This window comes from Pteropus medius, unplaced genomic scaffold (assembly GCF_902729225.1).
Source record: "Pteropus medius unplaced genomic scaffold, Ma_sr-lr_union100, whole genome shotgun sequence".
Classification (NCBI taxonomy): domain Eukaryota; kingdom Metazoa; phylum Chordata; class Mammalia; order Chiroptera; family Pteropodidae; genus Pteropus; species Pteropus medius.
Window position 1 is genome coordinate 1,244,598 of NW_024354502.1, and position 23,777 is coordinate 1,268,374.

Below are 23,777 nucleotides of genomic sequence, written 5' to 3' on the forward strand. Positions count from 1 at the left end.
GACGCTATCATTACGTGTCTGAAGAGTAAATGCTGAGGTGAGTTTCTGATGCATTATTTTTAATAGCATGCATATGTGGGATGGAGGGGGAATCAAGCTCTAAGCTAGAAAAACGTTGAATATATTTAGTCACTCCTAAGGACCTATTTCTGTATCTTTTTGGACATATACTTCGTGAGAAACTTGCTCTTTAAAGAAAAGATGACTTTTCTCTACTGGGAGGTGTCGCCCCACTGTGTACACAGAGGATGTTATGACAAGGTATCCTGGTATTATGAGAAGGTGAGAGCATCATGCCTACATGCCTGTGTAGTTTTAAATAAATGCCATCACTTCGGGATGTTAAACGTTTGTCCCAGTTAAGGTCCTCCTATAAAAACATCCATGGAGCACCTTGCTCCAGCTTTAATTCTCACTCGTGCTGCAAGTCCATCCATCATGGGTCCACTGGGGGCTCTGCTCTGCAGGGTCCTCCTCATCCTGATGGAGCACCTGTGGGTCTGGAACCCTCCACCTGCCGTGTAGCTGAGGAAAAGCTATGCCCACACACGGAGCGCTTAAAGCTTCCGCCAGGAAGTGACACATCTCTGCTCACCTTTCATTGGCCTGAGCATGTCACGTGGCCTGGCTTGCTTCAAAAGGGAAGGACGTATCCCCATCCACAGGAAGGGGAGCAGCCTAGGACAGGGATCCCTTCTTATTTCTCTTTCATCCCCTCACCTAGCACAGTGTCTGACAAAGCTTGAAGACATTCAGGAATGTTCCTTGAATAAATGACCAAATCCTTCTTTGCACTTGACTCTCAGAGTCTGTCTGTTCACGAGACCCACAAGAAAAGCCAGGCCCATCCTGGGTGTATTAACCGAACATTCAAGCTCCCAGCCTGTGGAGCCTCATTACTCAGGTTCAAGTCTCAGCTCTGCCTTTTATTAGCTGGGTGATCTTGCGCCAAGTTAGTCCAGTTCTCTGTGCCTCAGCTTCTTCCTCTCTAAAATAGGGATGGTGATGAGTACTTAGAACATATGATTGTTATGAGGATGAAATGAAGTAATTGATGGAAAGCACTTAGGCTAGTGCCTGCCACTAGTAAACATTCAATAAATAGAAGCTATTACTATGACTACTATCAGAGTCAGGTCTTTTTAACCCCAAATGGTCAAATTTTTTATTAAATTCATTGCGGTGACATTGGTAAATAAGATTATAAGTTTCAAGTATACAATTCTATAACACATCACCTGTATACTGCAGTGCGTGCTCACCACCCAAAGTTTAATTTCCTTCCATCACCATTTATTTGATTCCTCTTTACCCTCTTCGACCTCCTCCTGACCTCGAATAGTTTGAGCTGAGTCCCATGCTTTAGTTCTTCCACAGTCCTCCAAATGACAAACCTTCAAACAACAACTATTTGCAATGGATAACCCAGGAAATTATACAGGAATAATTTACACTAATCTTACCCATGGCCTCCTAAAAACAATAAATCAAGAGAATTTTTCAAAAGTCCATTTTCCAAGAGCAATGGTTCACAACCATGATGAAGTTTCTAATTTCCACTCAATTTCCAGTATTCAAAAAAAAAATATGTGTTAAAACGATAAAATGTCAACTGCAATCACTCAAAAGTTTGAACTGTGTAGGTTCAGCCTTGACCTGACCCTCTACAGTCTGCATTTCAGTATTCATTCATTTTTCATTCATTCAAGAATATTTATTAACCCCCACTATCCGTCCGATAACACAGAGAACAAGAAAGACAAAGTCCCAGCTTCCACCCTCTAGTCCAAAAACAAGAAGAAAAATAAGTTAATATTTTTTTACACACAGTGATCAATGCCACAGTCGAAATCAATAGCATCCGGTGATTCAGAATCATAGAGATTGGGGAAGGGGCCCGTTAGATGCGGTGATCTAAGGAGGTGACTAAAGTTGGGGTGAGGAAGGACGAGCCTTTCAAGAAGCTGGAAGAAGAGTGTCCCAGGAGGAAGGACCAAGTGCAAAGGTCCTGTGACATGTGGAATAGGGCATAAGGGACTAACTCAAGACCGGGGGGCTGGGTGGGAGGGCAACTAGTTGAGGCTGGGAGACAGGCAGGGTCAGGCTGCTCGGGATTTCATCTGAGCAGGGAGTTGCAATGAGAAGCCTGGGAAGGATTGAAGTAGGGGTCGTTCCAGGGCTCCACTGGTTCATGTACATAGAACGGGTCATAAGGGGGCCTTGGAGGAAGCAGACAGACCAGTTAGGCAGATGCTACACATGGGCAGTGAAAGACTGGAGGCGGAGAGGAGACTTTGGAGGGAGAATGGACTAGACTCTGGTACTCAAAATGAGACACAGGTCCTTGATTTTGGTGTCACCTGTGAGCTTGTTAGAGATCCGATTCTCATGCCTTGCCCTAAACCTCTGGATGCCGGGTCAGCAATCGGGGTTTGAACAAGCCCTCTAGGTGTTTCTGACATCCACTAAAGTTTGAGAAGCAGTAGATCAGATTATTGATAATATTAAATAACATAATATTCCCCTGGACTGTCTTTATATCTCTCCAGCCAGATGGACCCAAAGCCCTGCAGCCAAGATGCTGAAATCCACGAGGCAGTTTCTAGAAAAAAAATCTGTCCATGGGGTTGATGTCCACTTGCCCTGGCTGAGGCTGGCTCTGGCCAGGTTCCGGAAGATGGGAGGGGACAAGTCTGAGCAAATAGAAGGGAAATGGCATTGCTTGCCAGAGGGCTGGAGCAGAGGGCTGGAGGGGGGCGGGGGCACTCACTCCCCTGAAGCCACTGTCACTGCAGCTGCATTCCAGCTTCAGGAAAAGAATGTAGGCCATCCTGGGGCAGGACTGTCCTGAGGCGGAAAGGATTACGGAATGCCTGCTATTGACCAAAACTGACCTGTGGAATCTAACTAATCTTTCGACAACCCTTGTGGCACCAGCCCATTGATTCCCTTGGGCTCGGCAGGGCCCAGGGGATTACATGCGACCGGCAGATGACAGAGCCAGGACTTGTGTGCAGAGGCCATAAAAAAACGATTCACTTCATAGGCCTTGGGGTTAGACTTGCCTCACAGACTCCGAAGCATTGTTTTCTCCTCCTTCCTCTCAACCTAAGCGTCACTCATCATCTATGGGGACACAGCAGAGACCAGGGCCCAAAGTGGCCCCAAAAGGACAAACAAAGAATCACAGAATATAGAATGCACCCTCTTCTCTCCACTTGCTTGGCCACCACCCTGACCAGGCCAACAGCATTCTCCCCTGTAATAAAGCGACATGGCCTCCCCAGCCCCATGCTCCACCCCTCCTCACTGCCTGGCGCTTGATGCTGTCCTGCCTGCTCTCCATCCACCAATCCACAGCACCGCCCCACCCGACTTCTGCCATCGGGCCCTCCTTCTTTTCTTCAAATGCAGGCTCATTCCCATCTTATTTGAGAAATATCTATCCATACCTCCGATAAATGACAATCATAAACATACTAAATGCTGTCATCTGCTAGGATGTCACCTGCCATAATATGCTACTAGGTTGAATGTCCCCCTCCCCAAAATCCACGTGTCCCCAGCACCCCAGAATGTGACCTTACTTGGAAAATAGGGTCTTTGCAGAGTAATTTGTTAGGATAAGGTCATACTGGATTAGGGTAGGCCCTAAATCCAGTGACTGGTGTCCTTATGAGGAGAAGCAAGGACACCGAGACACACAGGGAGTAGACAGAGTAATGATGGAAGCAGGACTTGGTATGACGCAACAATGAGCCAAGGAACGCCAAGAGCCAGCAGCCACCAGAAGCTCGAAGAGGCAAGGACAGATTTCTACCCCAGGGCCTTTGGAGAGAACACGGCCGTGCTGACATCTTGATTTTGGACTTCTGGCCTCCAGAACGGTGAGAGAATGAACATGTATTGCTGTAAACCGCCCACTGTGTAACGATTTGGTCCGGCAGCCTTAAGAAACTAATACGGCGTCTCATAAATATTCTCTCCCATCCGTGCCCCAACCCGTCAAAGGCAGAATTCTTGTCCCCACTGTACAGATGGGAAACAGATGACTCTTTGCTCAAGTTCACACAGCTAGCAAGCAAGTGGCAGAGCTGAGATCCAAACCCGGCTGGACTCCGGAAAATAGGTTATTTACACGGGCCTACGCAGTCACCCTCTTTTTATAGAACAAATGCAAAAAATAATAAATAAATATACAAGTAAGAGGCCTGAAAAGCAACACCTGAAAGTCCTATTTGCTTAAATAAGGCCTCTGGCAGCTCTTGTCACGAAGGGTTTCTGGGAAGCTCTAGATACCAGCAGGAGAGTCAGAGGCCACCAACGGCTTCTAAGAAGAAACTTCAAGGTGGAAGGAAGCTGAATTCTGCAGTTGTAACATAATTTTTTTTTTTTTTTTTTTTTTTTTTTTGCTGAAACCACCTCATCTCCTATATATATATTTACAAGGTTTCATTATATGCCATATGCAATAATTATTTTTTTTTCTCATCACAGAGTCCTTTGTCGTCCCTGACCTAAAACATTATTATTACACTTGGCTCTGATGCTAACGAGCTTACCTTCTGAATAGGCAGCCTGGGCAAAAGATCCAAAAATCTTTAACTGGTTGAGGAGCAGAACTTGGAACAGCAGCTGGCATGTAATTATTTTGAACAGGAAAAAATAGCCCATCTTGTCAGCTTTCCATTCCGAGCAAAGACAAATTGGCCACAAGCACACACATAAAAGGGTGAGTCTGGTGGGCATGCATCGCCCTTTCGCTAATTCACTGAACTTAATCAAGATGAATGCAGTCGTTTACTCCCTGTGGATGGACTGTCCTCAACGTCCCTCTCTCCCTACCTTGAAAGGGAAAGTTGGCCCATCGTGGCTCCCCAGACCACCGGTGGAGACGTTTCACGCAAGTTTTCTAAAGCTTCGGTGAAAACAGGGCTTGTTTGCTTTATCATTTAAATTTCAAAATACTTCCCTGGCCAAGGAGAAATGCAAACACCCAGGGCTTGCCCTGCCAGGCTGACCGGAAGAGAAGCCACCAGGCTTCACGTCTGGGAGAAAAATAAAAGCCCCACGCTGTGTGGCTGCTATGGCTGCTGCTTCTGTTGCTGCTGCTGTTCGTTGTTGTTGTTGCTGCTGCTGCTGTTGTATCAACAAGTCTTACCTTCCCAGGACCTTGCAGCCTCTCCCTCAGGAATGCCGCATCCACTTCCCTCAAGGTCAAGAAGGAACCGCACAGACAGAAGCAGCCCTTGGCCTGGGATCTGTTTTGAAAATGAAGAGAGGAGCAAGCTGTCTCTGCTCTGCTGAAATATGCCCACGTGGGAAGGGCCAGAAAGCACCGGCCCTTCTTCATCATGGCCTTCTCGCTCATGAGGCGGCCAGTCCGAGCAGCAACGGGCTACACCACTCCCTGCCCAACCCCCCCAGCCATAGGGTCAACAAGACTATTTTCATTTTAAATAGAAAAACGAAAAGTGGGCCTATAAACTACTGTTTCCTGAATTGGTCACTGAGTAGGAAAAAACTGCTCCTCATGGAACTCGATGGCCTCTCAAGGGCAGAGCCAACAACAGCCTGGCTCAAGGGGCTGTGAGACGGGGGCAGAGGGAGAGGAGGGAGGGGGCTCTGGCCAGGATAAAGATCAAAGGCTCCCAGGAGGGAGGCAGAGAGTGGTCTCAGGCTCCTGCCCCTGCGGAGGCCTGAGGCCACAGAGTGAGACCTCCGTGCAGATCTCCACTCGAACGGCCCCTGAGACCCCTGGTCTGGGGTAGGCAGGGGATCCACCCCACATGCTAGAAAGGAAGGGGAGAAAATGTGGTTCCAGGGAGCCACCAGCTCCACGCACGGGCCCAGGGCGGGGGGCGGCTCAGCCCCTCCCCACAGGCAGAGCAGCCCTGAAATGCTTGGAACGGGCCTTGGTTCAAAGGAGGGCGGGGGACAGGCTGCACAGGCTCTTCCTTTTGCTCTGAGAGGCGCCTGGACTGAGAAGGCGGCTGGACAGGAGGAGGCCAAGGCCTCCAGCCTCAGGCCCACTCAGTCGGGCCCAGGACTCTGCCATACAGGCCACCCCAGTGGGCAGAAAAGAGGGGCGGTCAGCTGCCGGGGGACCAGGGGATGGGTGTCTAGGACCCAGCACTCAGGTTGGCAGATTCCAGAAGGTAAAAAGGGAGGCCAGCGAGGGGGTGGGAGATGGTCCGTGTGGGGGAAGAAAGCCCTCTGTTCCTGCAGCCACAGGACATGGGTTCAGGTGGATGGCTATAAACAGAGATTTCTGAAGACTCCTGGGGCTTCTGATTAACGCAGCAGGAAGCCAGTGCAATGGCATTCAAAGATCTTTTACTATCTGGTGGATTTTTAAAAACTTGTTTCTTATTCATTTGAGACATACACGCACGTGGTAAAATTTTCCAAGAGGATGACGAGTCACGCAGTCCCTGCTAAGCTTCCCTCTGCTCCGAGAAGGACCGAATCGTCCTGCTCAGCAGCAGCCACTATCACCATTTCCTTTGTGCACCTTCCAGACCTAGTCTGTGATTGTGTGTGTGTGTGTGTGTGTGTGTGTGTGTGTGTGTGTGTTGTGTGAGAGAGAGAGAGACAGACAGACTTTCGACACACGAATGGGAACAGTGAGAAAGTTCCAAAAGAACTACTCACCATTTGGAACTCGACTCTGTCATCTGTCTAATGACAAGCTTAAATGAGGCCCCTTCTGACCCTCAAGAGTCCCAACTATAAACCTACCTGCCAAAAGCCACTGGCAACCGGCTTGAGAAGCTAACCCAGAGGGTGGTCTCACTCAACTCTGGGGACCTGTCGGGTCGGCTACCAACACACAACCTCTCCTGAGCCCTCCCCAGGACAGGCGCTGGGCCAAGCAAGTCACAGGCACCGTCTCTTCCAACCTTCACAACTACCTTAGGAGATCAGGCCCGGTTTATTATTCTATTTCATAGGAAAAGAAACTGAGGTCCAAGAACAAGCTCCTTGTCCATAGCTGGGTCCCATAGCTGGTAAGTGGTAGGCAAATAGGATGCAAACGCATTTCTCCCTTGTCATTGTTTTGGGAGACACATATAGCAGGGAAGAGCTGCAAGCCAGACGACACACGTATTTATCCCCAGTGAAGCCGAGCGACTACAGGGAACACATATCTAGGCAAATGTGTCAAAGTCAGAACCTGAACCCTTTGGTTTTGCATCCAAGACCAGTGCCTTTGATTTCCACTAAAGCATCCCCCAAATGGAATATGGCAGTGCTCTCCTTATAGGTCAGATTTATATTAGCTCATTTCTCCGTCCACCAACCCTAAAAGAGGTGGCATGATCTATCGCTAACCCGTGAGAAAGCAAGGTTGACAGAAGCAGAGTTACCTTCCAAAGATCTCTTAGACTTAGGTGAGACTGACAGGGATCGGTCCTCAGGCCCAGGCCAGGATTCTCTCCACTCAGCCAAGGCAAACCTCAGGGCATGAACGTCACTGCAGTCCTACAGAGCATCAAAGTGTAGTGTTTAAGTGGAACCCAAAATCATAATGAGAAACCATGACACACGCTGAAGAGCTACCTGCTTCTTCTCAATAAGACCCATGACTTCAGAAACCAAGCTTCCCAAGAAGGCAGCTGCATACAGGGGAAACACTGGCTGTCATCTTGTGGCTGCGATTTGGCAAAACCAAACGGGGAAGCAACTTAATATGGATCAAGGGCCTCGAAAATGTCTACAACTTTTGCCTTGGTTATTCTACTTCCAGAAATCTATCCTAAGGCAATGTGAAACATGGAAGTAGGTTTATTGGTGCACACACACACACACACATACACACACATACAAAAACACTTATCTCAGCCCTAGTTATGAGAGAAAAATATAGGAAATATCCTTCATATTCAAAATTACAGGCAAAATTGGGAAAATGGCAAACTTTCACGGCAACCGGAAGAATGCAATGTTACACTGCATTAGAAATGATACGTAGAAGCCTGCTTTTAATACTACCTGGAAATACTTTCATTATCTTAAGAGAAAATCCAATAAAACTGTCGACGTGAGCTGATTCAAATGTGAAAGAAATATGCAAAGAAAAAAGAAAAATCAGCAAAATGTGTTTTTAGTATTGTCTTTCTTATACTCTTAACATTTGCCAAATTTTAATATTTCTAAAAAGAAAACTTCCTTATAAAAATAAGCATTATTTGAAAGAAATGATGACCCACGCTCCTGGATAAAATGACCAACAGGTGGAATAGGAGATCGAGATGAATTTACTGAGTTTTCAGATTATGCCCCTAAACCGGTTACACGATCCTGCAAAATAAAGGCATGAACTTAGAAAGAGATTAATGGGGAAACCTAGTAAAAAGTGAGTCAAGGCCAGAAGAGCCGTGGAGAGCCGAGAAAGGGAAGCCCAGGATTTGTCAACACCATGGCAGGTCAGCAGTAACCAGACTACTAGGGAGCAGGAGGCTTGGGGGTGTGATCACTTGGGGAGGGTGATCTGAGAAACAGGGCAGGGGGCGGGGGCTTGATGGAACAGCGAGTTCAAAAAGCAGCTACTCTCGGGATAAAGCCAAATAGCTCAAGAGAGGAGGAGGGCATTCGAAATCCCAGGGCAGACAGACAGCTGTCCAGAAAAGAAACATAGTCAATGTCTATGCTTGGATGTGCAGGGGAGCCATCTGCACGCATCATCACCGAAATGCTGTTTCCCAATGTTGCAACTTTTAGAACAAATCCTGCAGATAAAGCACAGAAGTCTTCGTTATGGACGTGGGAGAGAATATGTTACACACCTTGCCAATGTGAAAATACAGATTTCAGAGAAAGGGAGGTGGAAGAGGGAAGAGCAGTCACACTGATACCTCAGCAAGTATGAGTCAGGATGCAGGGGAGGACCCCGGGTGCAGAGCTAGGCCACCCGGACTGTTACTTACAGATACTGACCTACCTCCACCCACGCTCCCCCTGCCCCCTCACTCTGGGAAGAGGACTAAGGGCAGGTGGGAAGGGGGCTGGGAGTCTGCTCTTCCATATAAACCTTTCCCATTTGATTTTAAATATGTGCGTGCATTATTCCGATTTAAAACCTAATTCTTTTAAAAAGGCGTTAGACTCTGAATTCAAACAGACTATGAGCAAGTGCTTCCTGCCTTAATGCCCACATCCCTCTCTCTCCTGTATGAAGTCAGCTGTCAGGGGGACAGGCCCGTAGCCTGTTGGGAGCAAGCTTTCCCAACGACCTGGCACAAACCCAAATCCCCATCAAGCTGAATCAACTCGTAGGTGCGCGTCACTCCAAGTGCCTCACGGAGATAAGCTGGGAAGGGATGACGGATAAGTGTCACACTGTACGGACCACTGTGAATATAAAGGCTTTTAACTTTAACAACAACAACAAAAACAGACCACATGGGCTTTTGAAATGCCATTCTTCCTTATCGTGGCCTCCTTGCTCTGGCTTCTGGCCCTCTCTCCAATACATCCTGCTCAAAGCAGGAACACCCTGATCCCCAGATCCGGTCATGTCACTCTCTGGCTCAAAATTCTGCCCTGTCTCTGCATGTAGAAAGTCCCCAGGGTGGGCTCCATGCACAGCTCCAGCCTCTTTTAACTTGGGTTCCTTTCCTACCGGTGCACTTTGCTCAGGAAAACAACTCCTGTGGTTCCCAGACTGAGCCCAGCTCCCACCTGTCTGAGCTGTGCAGGTACTTTTCCACCTGCCTGCAATGCCCTTCCAGCTCCCGTCTGGCCAACAAGGTCGGCAGTTCCGCTTCTAAGGATGCGCCCTCATTTGCCCAGATGCGTGTACACCCTGTAACAATCGCTGCATTTTGATTTGGTTTCTTTCCCTTTCTGGTTCCCCGCAGACTGGGGGTCCTTCCATCTTTGTGCCTCCAGGTGCTAAAAAACAACAGCCACTATGGTAACAATTAAAATCAAGACTTGCTGAGTTCTTAAAATGGGTTGGACAGTATTCTAAGGCCTTTATATACATTATTTCATGTAAACCTTACAACGACTCTATGAAGTAAGTACCATTACAATTTTACAGACAGAACGACAGCAGCTCAGATAAGTTAAACAGCTTAACCAATACCACACAACTAATGACTGGTAGAGCCAGGCGGACACCCAGCAGTCTGGTCCAGACCTGGCAGGCCTGCCGCACACGGTTGTGTAGGTTGTACACTGCACAACTCTGAAGCCCGACACTTATTTGTGTCACAGTCTAGCATGGCACTGTCAAATAGAAATATAATGCAAGACATATAATTTTAAAATTTCTAGTAGTCACATTAATAAATAATAACAAACAGGTGAAATTTATTTTAATGTATTTTATTTAATCTGTCTAAATCTTATCATGTCAACATGTAATCAATATAAACAATTACTAAAGAGACTTTCATTCTCTTTTTTGTACTAAGAGCTGGAAATCTAGTGTACGTTTTATACTCACAGCACATTTCAGTTCAAGGTTTCCACATTTCAAGTGCTCACTAGCCACATACTGGCTATGAGACTGGACAGCATAGGCCCAGCTACAGCTTGAATAAACCCCAACCTCTCCGGGCCTCCGTATTCCTACATTAAAAGTGAGGATGGTGCAGCATTATTTACAATAACCAAGATATAGAAACGGCCTAGGTGTCCATTGACAGACGAATGGATAAAGAAGTGGTGGATATATACAAAGAATATTACCCAACCATAAAAAAGAAGGAAACTTTGCCTTTCGCATGAATGGAACTAGAGGATATTATGCTATGTGAAATAAGTCAGAGAAAGATAAAAACTGATTTCACTTATATGTGGACTGTAAAAAAACAAACGAATAAACAGAAACATCAACTCGTAAGGACTCATAGAGAACAAGCCAAAGGGGAGAGAATGGGGGAATGGGTGACTTTTTTTTTAATGTTAAAACTTAAAGAAAATAAATGAAGATGGACTTAATCTCTGTCTTCTTCCATTGTCAGATACAGTTCCTTTGACTGATGATAAGAGTTAACATCTAAATAGCCCCTTTCAGGTTATACCAGACAACAATGCTTCCTCTAGTTGTTAAAAAAGTTGAACGTTTCAGAAAATGAGGCTCAGAGAGGTCATCTGCTCAGCCCAGAGTCACACAGCCAGCAGGAACCAGAACTCAGGCCTCCTGCCTGTAAATCCAATTCACTTGTTTTCACTTACAGCTAGCGATTGGGTGCTTCCTTCCCTAGAGGAAAATACTACATACAGCTCCCCTGGGGATCACAGTCAAGTCACTAAAATGTAATCAGCTGTCTGTGCATCAAGTTTTAAAGAGACCCAATCATGCACCCTTCTCAGCTTCCTGGGCAGAGAGGAACATCTGGAAGTTTAAACCGGTTGCTCAACAGCTGGGAGACATTCTTCTCATCCTTAAAAAGCATAATTTACTTACTCCAACAACAAAAAGTACACTGTCAATCTAGGGCAGTGGGGAGGGCACAGCTTTGCAGCTATCAGTTTCTTGGCTGGGAGGGAGTGCGTATTTGGCCCGGCCCCAGTAAATGAAATGAGCCTGCTGCTTGCTAATCCCCTCTCTCTCCCCAATTAAGCCTCATCCCGCACACAGGCGTCTCCTTCCCACCTCTGGTCCCATCTATAGGAGGGGTGATGACTGGACGTGAAGCAGCATTTCTCAGCTGAACTGGGGGCTCGAGACAAAACCCAAGGGAGCGACCAGGCCACAAACATCTCTAAAAAAGGCAGAGTTCCAAACCCAAAATGCTCAGCCCTCCCCTTAGAACCATACTCCATCCAGCGACATTCCAGAAGGACGAAAGAATGCGGAGGATCCTCGCAGCTGCCAGATAGGACCTGATATGATCTGCAGTTGTAAGAACAAAGGGGCATCTGAGTTTTAATCCTACTTCTACGGCTTCGGCTCACCTTGGGGGACTTCCCCCTACTGCTCTGCACTGGGCAGGGACTGACATTAATGAATTTCTCCCAAATGCCCCCAGCTCTTCCTCATTGCACCCCTCAGTCAACTACCTGGAGCCCTCAGTAGACAGGTGAGCATACCAGTGAAGACACATAGATCCTAAAATTAGGCTCCGGGCTTCAACTTTTGGCTCTGGCCCTGCTACCAATTAGCTGTTACCTTAGATAGTCACTCACCTCTCTGCCTCAATTGCCCTGTCTGTAAAACGATGAAATTAATACCGACGACACAGGCCACTTGTAAGGATTAAATATACAGATTAAGAGTGCCTGGAACAGGGCTGGTACACAGGCTATTTACATGCGGACTAACGGGAGTTTACAGATGACGACGTCAAGGTCCATGAGTAGCGTTATTTTGCACGGATGCCAGGACTCCAATGTGAGGAACTTAAAAAATGAAGCAACGCGCAGAAATGAGTATTTCAAACTGGAAAGCACTAAACTCCCTCGCTCACTCAAAACTTATTTTCTGAGCCCCTGTTGTGATGAGGCCCATGCTAGGGAGCCTGCTCCGAGCTCACAGGACGGCTGAATATTACCAACCAGTGCTTACTGAGCACCTACTATATGCAGGCTCTGGGAGAAGCTGTTAATGCACAAAATCTCATCCAATCCCCATAACAAAGCATCTAGTAGGCACCATTCACTTTTAGTTCTTCATATGAGGAAACTGAGGCTCAGGAGGTCCCTTCCTGGAGATCTGAGACTTTTGAAGGCAGAAGTAGAACTCACACCGAGGAGGTGTGAACTAGAAGCCTCAACTCTTGTCCATGATGCTTTCTGTGTCTCTAGGCGTCTAACACATGTGAACAGCTATTTGGGGCTCTTGGTGGTCTCCGCTGCCAAGTAGCAAAATGGTTCAAAACACCAGGCAGAACCCCAGGTGGTAAAAAGCCCAGGCTCTGGGTCTGCTTCAAGGAATGAATGAATGAATCTTGCTGAAGAAACAACCCTTTTCCTGTTAGAGACCCGCCTGCCCTCTTCTCATACTTTGGGCCTGAGGGCTGGAATGTGAGGCAGGCATGCAGCAGCACAGCAATTCCCGGCTATTTACTCTTCACAGAGGCAGCCAGGGCAGGTGGGGCCTCCTGGGAGCCCATTCTATTAGACCTGGCTGGGGGGCATCTAAACTGTGAGCAAGCTTAAACACACCTCCACGGCAGAAGAGCACAGGAAGAGAGAGAAAGCCCCAGCGTAGGTCAAGGTCACCTGGCGGAGTGCAGTGGTCCCTCTGGCTGCACTGCCAACCCGCCTAGAATCCTGGGCCTGCTCTGAAGAAAGAGTAAACTGGCCTGGGGCTGTTTCCAGCATTCCAATGCCACCGCTGCCACTGTGTGACCTTGTCCGAGTCTCTGCCCCTCTCCTGGACATCAGTTTCTGCCTCAGCATCAGTCTCGGGCAGGTAGAAGTCATCCTTACATACCAACGGGAGGAACGCCAGCAGCAGGGAGCATTTATTCGGTGCTCATCATCACCCTGGCCCCAAGTGCATCCCGTTGCACGCACTATCTCATTTAAACCTCACAACGACCTGGACTTTTATCCTCAGTTCACGGCTGAGGAAACGGAGGCAGGAAGTTCAGTTCATTGCACAGTGAACTAAGTAACAGAATGAGGCGAAGGCAGGAGGGAATCCCTGGCCATAGAACTCCAGGAACTTCAGCACCACCCAAGACTACTGATGAGGGCGAACCGCTTGGCCAAAGTAGTCCCTTGCAATTCTGAGAATCTATGATCCAGGGAGAATCTAAAAGTAGCACCAGGCCCCAGCACCCTGGCCAGAACCTCTGGCACGTGTGACCAGGTGTACAAGAGTGCTCCCAGCAGCCCTGTCTGTGTGGCCAAAAAGGAAAAAAAACTGCCAACCACTCACAGGTCCCTGAAGAACGGATAAGCTGTGGTCTGTTCACACAACGGAATGGATTACCGCGGGGGAGCGGGGGGCGGGGAGGGGCGGGCGGACAGACCACAGTGGCATACGTGGACGTGGACTTATCAGCATGATGCTAAGTAGGAAAGAAAGCTGCATTCGGTACGGAATTTTTATAAAGCTCAAAAATAAAATAGGGTAAATATAGTATTTAGGGACACTTAGGTATATAGGAAGAAGAAAATTTTAAGCAAGGACATCATAAACACCAAAATTCGGGACAGCAATCATCTCCGGGAGAGGGCACTGAGGGATGGGGGTGTGGGGAGACTAGAAAGAAGATGCAGTTCAACTAACGACTATCGGTCAAATTCTAGTTACTAAGCAGGGAGGAGGGAGGGTTCTCGGGTGTCTATTTACTACTATGCCTCATGATTAGCCTATATAAATTAGTCTATTCTTTTGTAGCTATCAGTAGAATATCATGGACTAACCGTTGAAGCTACACGAAATCCGTTCACCAATTTAGTCACATCAAAAACTGTTTGCTAGTCATTTCTTCCGCGAGAAGCACAACTCCTAAAAAGGCCTTCGAAGGTGATGTGGTATGTCAGAATGTCCAGGGTGGGGCCGCTATGACCCCGCCACGCTGCTGACTGTAGCATCAGCAAGTAAACACCTGCCCTGGGCAAACCTTTGCCAGGTACCGGAGCGCTGGGTGTTCCCCGCCACTGCTGGGAAGTGAGGTAAGAGCATCCACCTGATAACCTTGCTGAGGAGATGGGTGAGATAGCACACCTCAGAGCTGAGCCGAGACGTCCGCCTAGGGTAGACGCTGGCCGCTGGAATCCGAAGGATGAGGACTCGGGGCGCTCCAGCAGTGGTCAGGGCGTGCACTCCGCCACCTCTGGCTAGGTGGCCCTGGCTGAGTTTCACACAATGCCTGTGCCTCATACCAGCAGCAACAACAACAAACAAACGAACAAACAAACAAAACAACAAAACAGTGCAGTTGGACTTCGTCAAAATTAAAAACTCCTGTACATCAAAGGATACTTTCAAGAGAGTGAAAAGAGAACCTACAGAATGGGACAAAATATTTGCCAATCATATACCTGAAAAGGTATTACTATCCAGAACGCATAAAGAACTACTACACGTCAACTACAACAACAAAACGTTCTTCAAAGAGGCGGTACAACTGGCCAATAAGCACCTGGAAAGATGCTCAACATCACTAGTCGATAGTGAAATGCACATCAAAACCACTATGAGATACCACTTCGTACTTATTAGGATGGCTATTAATTTTTTTTTTTTTTTTAAAAGAACATAGCAGGTGCTGGTGAGGATGTGGAGAAACAGGAACCCTTGTGCATTGCTAGTGGAGATGTGAAATGATGCGGCTGTCGTGGAATAGAGTGTGGCAGCCTCACCCCAAATTAAACACAGAATCACTTGTGTATGCCCCTTGATCACAGTTATTAATAACACTGTGCTGTGTTGTAATGCCACCGATGCTTATCATCATCTCAGTGCTTTTTTGCTATTACTCTGCATCTCTAAGGCAAGGACTGGATCTTCCAAACTATAAAATCCAGAGTCGCTTTTTTTTTTTAACCTCCCCAGAGCCTCACACAGTTCCGGGCGCATATTAAGCTCCTACAGGCCCCGAGCAGCCACGCCCAAATTGCATTCTCCCTCCATGAGGCTCAGAAAGATCGCGAGATGGGAAACGCATGAGATGGCCTGGGCTTTCACCAGGGGATGTTTGTTTCTTTCAGCAGTTTTGCAGTGATAGCTCACTGTAAACGAAGAGAAACCTGAACTCATGCTTGTTCCCCCGACGCAATCCGCAATGGCTGACCAACTGGGTGGGCAAAAGTCGGGGAGCATGGAAACCAGAGCTGCTCAGGCACAGCCCACCAACACCTTATGAGCAAGGCAGGATACAGGAGGGCTGGCCTCCTCAAGAAAAAAAAAAAAAGACAACATGTATTGAGGGGGTGGAAAAGGAAGAGGAAAAGGAAAAGAACATTCTGGAATCTCAGAATATTATTACTTTTCCAGGCACACACAGCCAATCCCAAAAGCATACAAGGGACTGAAAAAGCTCTTCAGAACATTATATGCAAAAAGGGGGAAAAAAATCGTTCATACTGTATATGCAGGTAAAGCATTCGAGTCAGCAAAGATTTAAGCGGGGAGCGCCTGCCATGATGTGCCCAATATGCCAGCTCAGGACTAGGTGCTCGGGGCACAAAAACGCACCTCACTCTGGAGGAGCTTGACCATGGGAGAGAGACAGCCATACGCAAGGGCTGCAAATTGCTGTACGGGGGGCCGCACCTGGCCCGTATGTATTTTGTTTGGCCGGCTAGTGTTCCATAAAAATCTGAATTGAAACATTTGAAAACAGGAGAGTTACATTTCAAAAAAAAAAAAAACATATCTGGCTTCTCTTTAAAAGGTGGAAGCTTTGGCAACACTGGCTCTACTTTCTGGCATGAGAAAGGGGGAGGGGAGGGAAGAGGAGGAGGAGGGGCTGGATCTAAGAACAGCTGCCCCTCCCCCCCAGAGAGGGGACCAGTTGTTTGTCAGTCCCCATATTTCCCACTGCATTCTTCTGGGCCCACCTGGTGCATTTACAGGATCTGCTCATCCTCCCAAACAGAGGAGTTTGCAAGCCCTGACAGGAACTCATGGTTGCAACACAATACACTGTGGAGTAAGCTGTGATAACCCACGCAGGGTGCTTGGAGCAGATGGTCACAAGAGGCTTGGGAGGAAGAAAGAAAGCTTCCTGGAGGAGGTGACCCCTAAGCTACAACATAAAGCATAAGTAGGAGTTAGTTAGGAGAGAAAGTGGGGAAAGGGACTGAAACTTGTCCCATTTCCCCGGCTGGCTGCTTCCCTCCCCATGTGAGACGAGAAACCTTAGACGTGAATCTGCAGACACCAGTCCTCTAAAGGAGTCACATCTTGTCTACGCATGCGACCCTGAACAAGCCCCATCCCGTCTGATCTCTGAAGCTAAGCAGGGTCGGGTCTGGTTAGTACTGGGATGGGAGACCACCTAGGAAGTCCAGGTGCTGTAGGCATAAAAAATAAAATAAAAAATAAAGGATTGTAAACTGACAAGGTCCTTGCAATCTGTGAGGTCAACCAAGGGTTGCCTCGCCTAAAAAAGTTAAAAAATAAAAAATAAATAAAAATAAAAAATAAAATAAAGGAATCACATCGTCCAACCTTTCAACATTATTCAAGCTCCATGTTCTCCAGCTGCCCCTGACCAAACAGAACAGCCTCCTTTCTGATCGAAGCCCACCAATGGAAAGCACTCAGCCTTTAGGGTCCGTGAGGCCAGGTCCTTATCCCAGCTCCACCATTCACTTTCATGTTCACTGGACAATTCAATCAATACTTACTAAAGGCCTATTATGCAGCAGGTACTTGAACTAATAATGGGAAGCCATTAAAAGCTTTTAAGTCATTGAGTTTCAGGATCTAGTTTTGCCCCTTTAAAAGCTCACTCACTCCTGCCAGGAGGGGGGCGGGAGTGGGAACAGGGAGATAGCCAGGAGCTGCCTGAGGGACTCTGGTAGTCCCAGGAGTGGGGTTCTGGCGCCTGTGATGTCAGATCTTACTGCTGGACCAAAGACGAGATAGTTAGTTGCATAATCACGGTCAAGGGTGTCAGGAATCCTTCAGGTACAAAACGTGAAACCCTTACCGCGCTATCTAATCCATGGCTGCCAAGACAATTTCTGTATGTTACAGTCACTGAAACAGTGATCTCCCCTTTACTTCAGCACCCCTCACTTAAAAAAACAAAACAAACCAAAAAAAAAAAACCACCCTTTTCCTTTTTAATGGAATAAGTATGTGAGGAATGTCTCTGATGGAGAAAGCACGTTCAGAATGTCTAGAGATATGACAAGGAAGGATTCTGCTGTCTGCCAACCTCAAGGCCTGGCGAGAGGACAGGAGAGGCCGAGGCCGCCCGGACCTCTGCACAGAGCAAAGGCCAAGGGCAGCAGCCTCCAGGCTCCCCTCCTATTCCCAGGGAACAAGTCTGGGAAGCTCTCTCCTCCCAGCTGTCCCAAGGCAAAGGCAGCCCTGTAGGAGGGAACGGGAACACAGAGGCACCTGGAGGCACAGAGGCTGCAGGAAGCTACGATTCCCACGGTGCTCGGCGTGTACACCAGGCCAGGACGTTCCGGCCGTCGCCTCCTGGGCTTTTCGCGGACCAAATGCAATTGTCTGTTTTGTAGAAAGTAATGTACCACGACGTAGGAGTGATCTCTTTCTGAAATCTCTAAGTGAGAAGATTGGCTGAAGTGATCCCAAGGCTGCCCCTGGCCCCGGCTGAATGAATCATTACTTAAGTGGGACAATGGAATAACCCTGTCACAATAAATGCCGGAAGGGCCTCTGTTCCTACAGCTGCTCTTCCATAAACTCCAGGGGGCTTTCCACACTGAGGACCTTTGCTTCTTCCTATTTCCTTTTGAAAAATGGCAAAAGTCAACCATCCAGCAAGAGGGTAACTGGTGCACTCTTGGCTACATTAACTAGAATGTTCTTCAGACTCCAGACCAGCGACACCACGTGTAGATGGATCTCTCTGAAATGCCACTCTTATCTCGTCCCTGCCCCTATCAGAAACCACCTGTAGCTCCCCATCGCCTGATGGGTAACGTCCGAGCACCTCTGCTGGGTCTGGAAGGTCCCCTGGCTATCTCACAGGCCCACCTGAAACCCCTCCAACTTTGCCTTCCAAGCACAAGTCCTTTCTATCTCCAAAATAAATGCCGTTGAATCTGTCTTCTCTCCCTCTCCACTGTGACAGCCAGGGTCAGGTCACTCTTCGAGTTTGCTGCAATACAGCCGCTAATCAGGCCTCCGGCTTCCACTGTTCATCATCCAATCCACCATCTACCCAGCAAAAAGGTCACTTAGCGGCTCATAAAGCACTTATGGCCCTCCACCGCCTGGCACCTGCCCACCCTGGACCCCGTCCTGTGTCTCTGGCCGCTGGATCGTCACTCCACTCCGCCACAGGAGTCTTGTGATACGTTTTCCTGCTCTGGGTCCTGCACCCACGCTGCTCTGTAGGGCCCGTATACCCTTCCCTCGAACTACCCTCATGAGAAATTTAAAGAGCCTAGAACTTACAACAATGAGCATGCTGCCACGTGCACTCCCAGTCTGCTTTCCTTTCCATATGTTTTTAAAATGTGTAAGTGACATATGTAATTATATATATTCTTCTAAAGAGCAGTAACGGTAAGGTAAACTTTGAGCCTCACCACCAGCCCCATTCCCTCCTCTTTGCCCAGATGATGATAGTGAGTTTGATCTAGATCCTTCCAGCCCATTTTGTAGGCACTCACATCCATCCCTAAGTATCCTTTTCATCATTATTATTATTATCATCATCATTATTATTTATTCCTACAGCACCTGGTCTTCCTAGGTGGTCTCCCATTCAAGTACTAACCAGCCCCAACCCTGCTTAGCTTCCAAGATCAGACATCCGGCTTGTTCAGGGTGACATGACTCTAGACCATGGACCGTAGCTCCACTGGGGCATGAACCCAGGACCTTCTGCGTGTAAAGCAGACGTGCTAGCCGCTACACTATGGAACCACGTCCTCTAAGTATCCTTAAGTAACACAGAGCATGAGCTATGAATTCTCAAGTTTACCTAGGAGCGGGCTAGACATGTGCTTTTCATTTTACTGCATGCTGCCAATCAGTCAAACGACCTCACACACTCGCTAGCTGAGTGGGGATTTTGTCACCAGCCTCGCCAAGACTTGAATCAGAATTCCTATTTTGGGCACATTTTAAAATACGAAAATGTACCCCCTAGAAACAACCCAAATGCCCTTCAACGGGAGGATGGGTAAAGAAACAGCTGTGTATCAAATCCTCAGCCATCAAAACGACCAAACTACTGATACACGCCATAACATGGAAGAATCGGGCAGATGCCAAGTGACAGAAACCAGACTTAAGGGCTTCATACTGTACGATTCCATTTATATGAAAAGGGCAAAACTGTAAGGTCAGAAAACAAATCAGCGGTTGTTAGAAGTGGGGAAGGAGACTGACCACAAACGGTCAAGAGGGGAGGATGGGGCGTGATGGAAATGAGTGATGGGTGATAGTGATGATTCCAAGACTATGTGACACAGCTGTATGCATTTATCAAAACGCCTAGCACTGTACACTAGAGAAGGGAAATTCAACTGCATATAAAGCAGACCACAACAAACCTTTGTTGGCGAGATTCAGAATCTGTCACATGTCCCATGCATTTTGCTTTCCTCTTTTGAGAACTGCTTGCTCATGTCTTTTACTTACTTTGCTATGCGGTTGTTGACTTTTTGTTATTGACTTTTGGGAACTATTCTTTATTATTCTAACTTTTTTTTTCTTTTTTTTTTTTTAGCTTAGATGTGCTTTTTTTCATTAATGTATCATCATATTTATCCTTCTTTTCCTTTCGTTTATTCTTTTCTCCTTCTCTGGTTAAGTTCTCCCAAGTCTCACTTAAATGCAAGATTTCAGCGTAAATCCCCTCACCCCCTATAAGCAATCTTCTCACATTATTCTATTTCATGTTCTTTCATATTGCTTATAATAATGTTATTTTGCGTATGTTTACTTCTTTGACTGTCTCCCACACTAAATAATAAGATCCATCAAAACTGCTATTTTATCTGTTTTGGCCTATTACTTGGGGCCACATCAGCAGCTACCAGCCTGGACCAGCACCTGCATTATGTGTATGTTTGCTCCTGGATACCCACAAGGCCTAGAACAGTGCTTGGAATAAAATAATCATTCTATAAATACCTGCTCAATAAATGAAAGTAAAGAAAAAACTCATACAGGTGCATATGACGTATGGAAACACATGCTTAGCATGTAATATACACGATGCGTAAATGTAATGACTTATCAGTGTATCACAGACAGAAGGAAACAGCAAATTTGGCTTTGCTGCAAATCTCATGAGCCACAATATTTACCTAAAACTTTTAAAATATTGAGAGGCTCTGATGCAATAATCCTAGAACTGGGGATTTATTTTTTTTTAAATGTAACTTGATATCGACAGTCTATTATGAGCTAAGCATCCACATTGAAAGAATGATTAAGTAAAATAACAGCCACCGAACCGAAAAATAAAATATAATCTACCCAATAAAAATGGCATGGAATGCCATAGCTTAATGGTAATTATGAAAACACAGGATGCAAACATATATACCACAATTACAGTTTTTTTAAAGCAATGATAAAGATAAAACGGTGATTATATTTAACTCAAGAAATAAGTTACCTTTTATAGACTTTCCCCCAGGTTTTTAAAGATAAGCTTGTATTTCTTTCATTCGAAGAAAGTTTAAATTTCCCTAGTCACAGATCTGCCCAACAAGAGTCTGCAACCCCCAGCTCAGGTACCTCCCACCAGAAACCCACATTTGTTTGCCATCTTTCTAAATGTAAACCTGGGAAGTCACTCCTAGGCTAAAATAGCTGGCAAGTGCCCCGTGTTTGCAAGGCTCATTTAAATAAAAGGGCTCTTGAGAGTCCCCCCAACCCTCCAGCCCACTTGGCCATTTTGCCTCTCCCACCTCGGCCACACCTGACGGCTTCCCTCCATCCTAGCAATGATCTGCCACTGGCCCGCACTGGGAGCTTCCTGAAGGCGGGGATGGTTTCTTACTGCAGAGCTCCCTGTGCCTAGCACTCGCTCAGTCACCCCTTCGACTCGCTGAAAGCCTACCATGTCCCAGGCATTGTTCTAGAGCCACACTGTCTGATGACAATAAGACATGAGCCACGGGTTCTTTTAGACTTTCTAGTAGCCAGGTTGAAAATTGTTTAAAGAAACAGGCGAAATTAAATTATTATATTTAACCCAATATATCCAAAATTTCATTTCAATATGCAACCAACATTAAAGAATTCATTAATGGAATAGCTCACTCTTTTTTTGGTACTAAGTCTTTGAAATCCAGTGTGTAATCTACATGTATGGTACGTCTCCATTCAGAATAGCCTCATGGCAAGTGCTCAGTGGCCACCTAAGGCTAGAAGCTACCACAGTGGACAGTACAGTTTTAGATGCTTGGTGACACAGCGGTGAACAGTCCAGAAGCCCACTACTTGTGGCCACATCCACCACTACTGGCCTGGACCAGCATCTGCCTCATGTGCACGACTGCTCCGATGCCTGGGCTTCTGACTCGGGGTTAGTCTGTTCTCCACACAGCAGCCAGACTGATCATTCCAAAAGCTAAATCAGATCAAATCGGCTTCCTACTGAAAATCCTTCAGCCGCTCCCCACTTTACTAAGTACACGGCAGAGATCGTAGAAAGGCCTGCTGACCTCGTAGGAAACTAGGAAACGGCGCTGCACCCTGCTCTGTCCCCCGCGTGTCACCCGCCCCCTTCTCTCCGCTGTTCCTCTGTCTTGGCTCCTGCCCTCAGCCCCTCTCCCGCCTCTCCCCAGGGCCCAAAACACCGCCCTCCACACTAACTCCTTCACCTCCTTCAAGGCTGCCCCAAGGTCAGCCTCTCAGCGGAGCCTGCCTTGACCAGGCAACTTTACACTGCAGACCACCCTGCCCCGCAGCCCCTGACCCTGTTCTGCTCATTCCCACAGAGTGATTACCCGCTACGCACCCTTACTGTCCTCGTTTATTGTGTCTGCGGTTCCTTATCTGTCTTTCCCAGCGATACATAAGCACCATTAACACAGAAATCTTTTCATATTCCTTTCTGCATCCCCAACACCAAGAACAGTGCTTGGCACAGAGGAGGTACACAATAAATATTTGTTCAACTAATGAAAATGAATTAATTGCTGCAAGCCCCTAGCCTTATAGAGTTTACAATTTAGTGAGAGAAGACAGATATACAGAATATCAAGTGAAGTACTGCCTTGGTTTGCTCAAACTGCCATAACAAAATATTATAGACTGGGCAGCTTAAACAATAGCAAATTCTTTCTTACAGTTCCAGAGGCTGGGAAGGCCAAGATCAAGGTTCCAACCAATTCGGTCTCTGGTGAGACCTTTCTTTTGGGCTTATAAAACAGCCTCCTTCTCTCTGTGTCCTAGAGAGAAGAAAGCTCTCTGGTGTCTCTCGTGAGGGGTCTCATCTTCTCAGGAGGACCCCACCCTCATGATCTCATCTCTCCCTAATCACCTCCCAAAGGACCCATCTCCAAATACCATCACATTGAGATCGTATTTGGAGATGGGGCCTTTGGGACGTTAAGATTTCAACATGTAAATTTTGGAGGGACACAAACATTCGGTCCATAACGAGATGATAGAAAAATAAAACTCAGGAGGGAAACGGGAGAAAGGCAAGTTGCCACTTCATGAGTCAGGCGCCAAAGGAAACTCAGAATCCCAATAGCAACAGACACAGCAATGACCATGTATATGGTAACTACCTGCCACCAGGCCCTGTGCTAAATAAGCACCTTGCATCAATTAACACAGCGGTGCCAGGTCCGCTTGCACTGGAGCCCATGCTCCGGTTTTTGCCTCCTCTGACTACTTCCCGCTCCCTCTGGGGACCGCCCTGCCTCCACTGTGCATCTTAGGCTAGAACGGAAGCCTCCGGAGGGCAGGGAGTTGTGTCTCTTCTGTGCCTCCAGTACCTACAATGCCTGGCGCACAGCAACTGCTTAGTAAAGGAATGAATCAATCAATGAAGGGATCTTTAACAGAGTAACAAATGTTCGTTGGGGCTCATTTACCAGGAAAAGGGAGTCTTGAAGAGTAATAAACAATAATAACGATTGCTTTTCTGTCTTACTCAAGAGGTGACTTCCTCTGTCCTAAGCGCTTTGCGCCATCCCTGGGAGGGAGAAAGTAAGTGCTGGACTCCGTGCAGCCGCTG

At 47.1% G+C, this 23,777-nt stretch overlaps 1 non-coding gene and 1 pseudogene across 45 annotated transcripts in view; one reads left to right on the forward strand and one right to left on the reverse strand.

The window, feature by feature from the left end:
- LOC120595694 (uncharacterized) overlaps positions 1–23,777 on the reverse strand; it is a 237,324-nt gene that overhangs the window by 208,937 nt on the left and 4,610 nt on the right. Inside the window, exon 2 of one of the 45 annotated variants that reach the window (XR_005650942.1) lies at positions 5,162–5,261. The exons of the other annotated variants lie outside the window; for them this stretch is intronic. This is a non-coding gene — a transcript (uncharacterized LOC120595694). The remainder of the gene's footprint in view (positions 1–5,161; positions 5,262–23,777) is intronic. 45 annotated transcript variants of the gene reach the window in all.
- Positions 16,825–16,941, forward strand: LOC120595890 (uncharacterized; annotated as a pseudogene).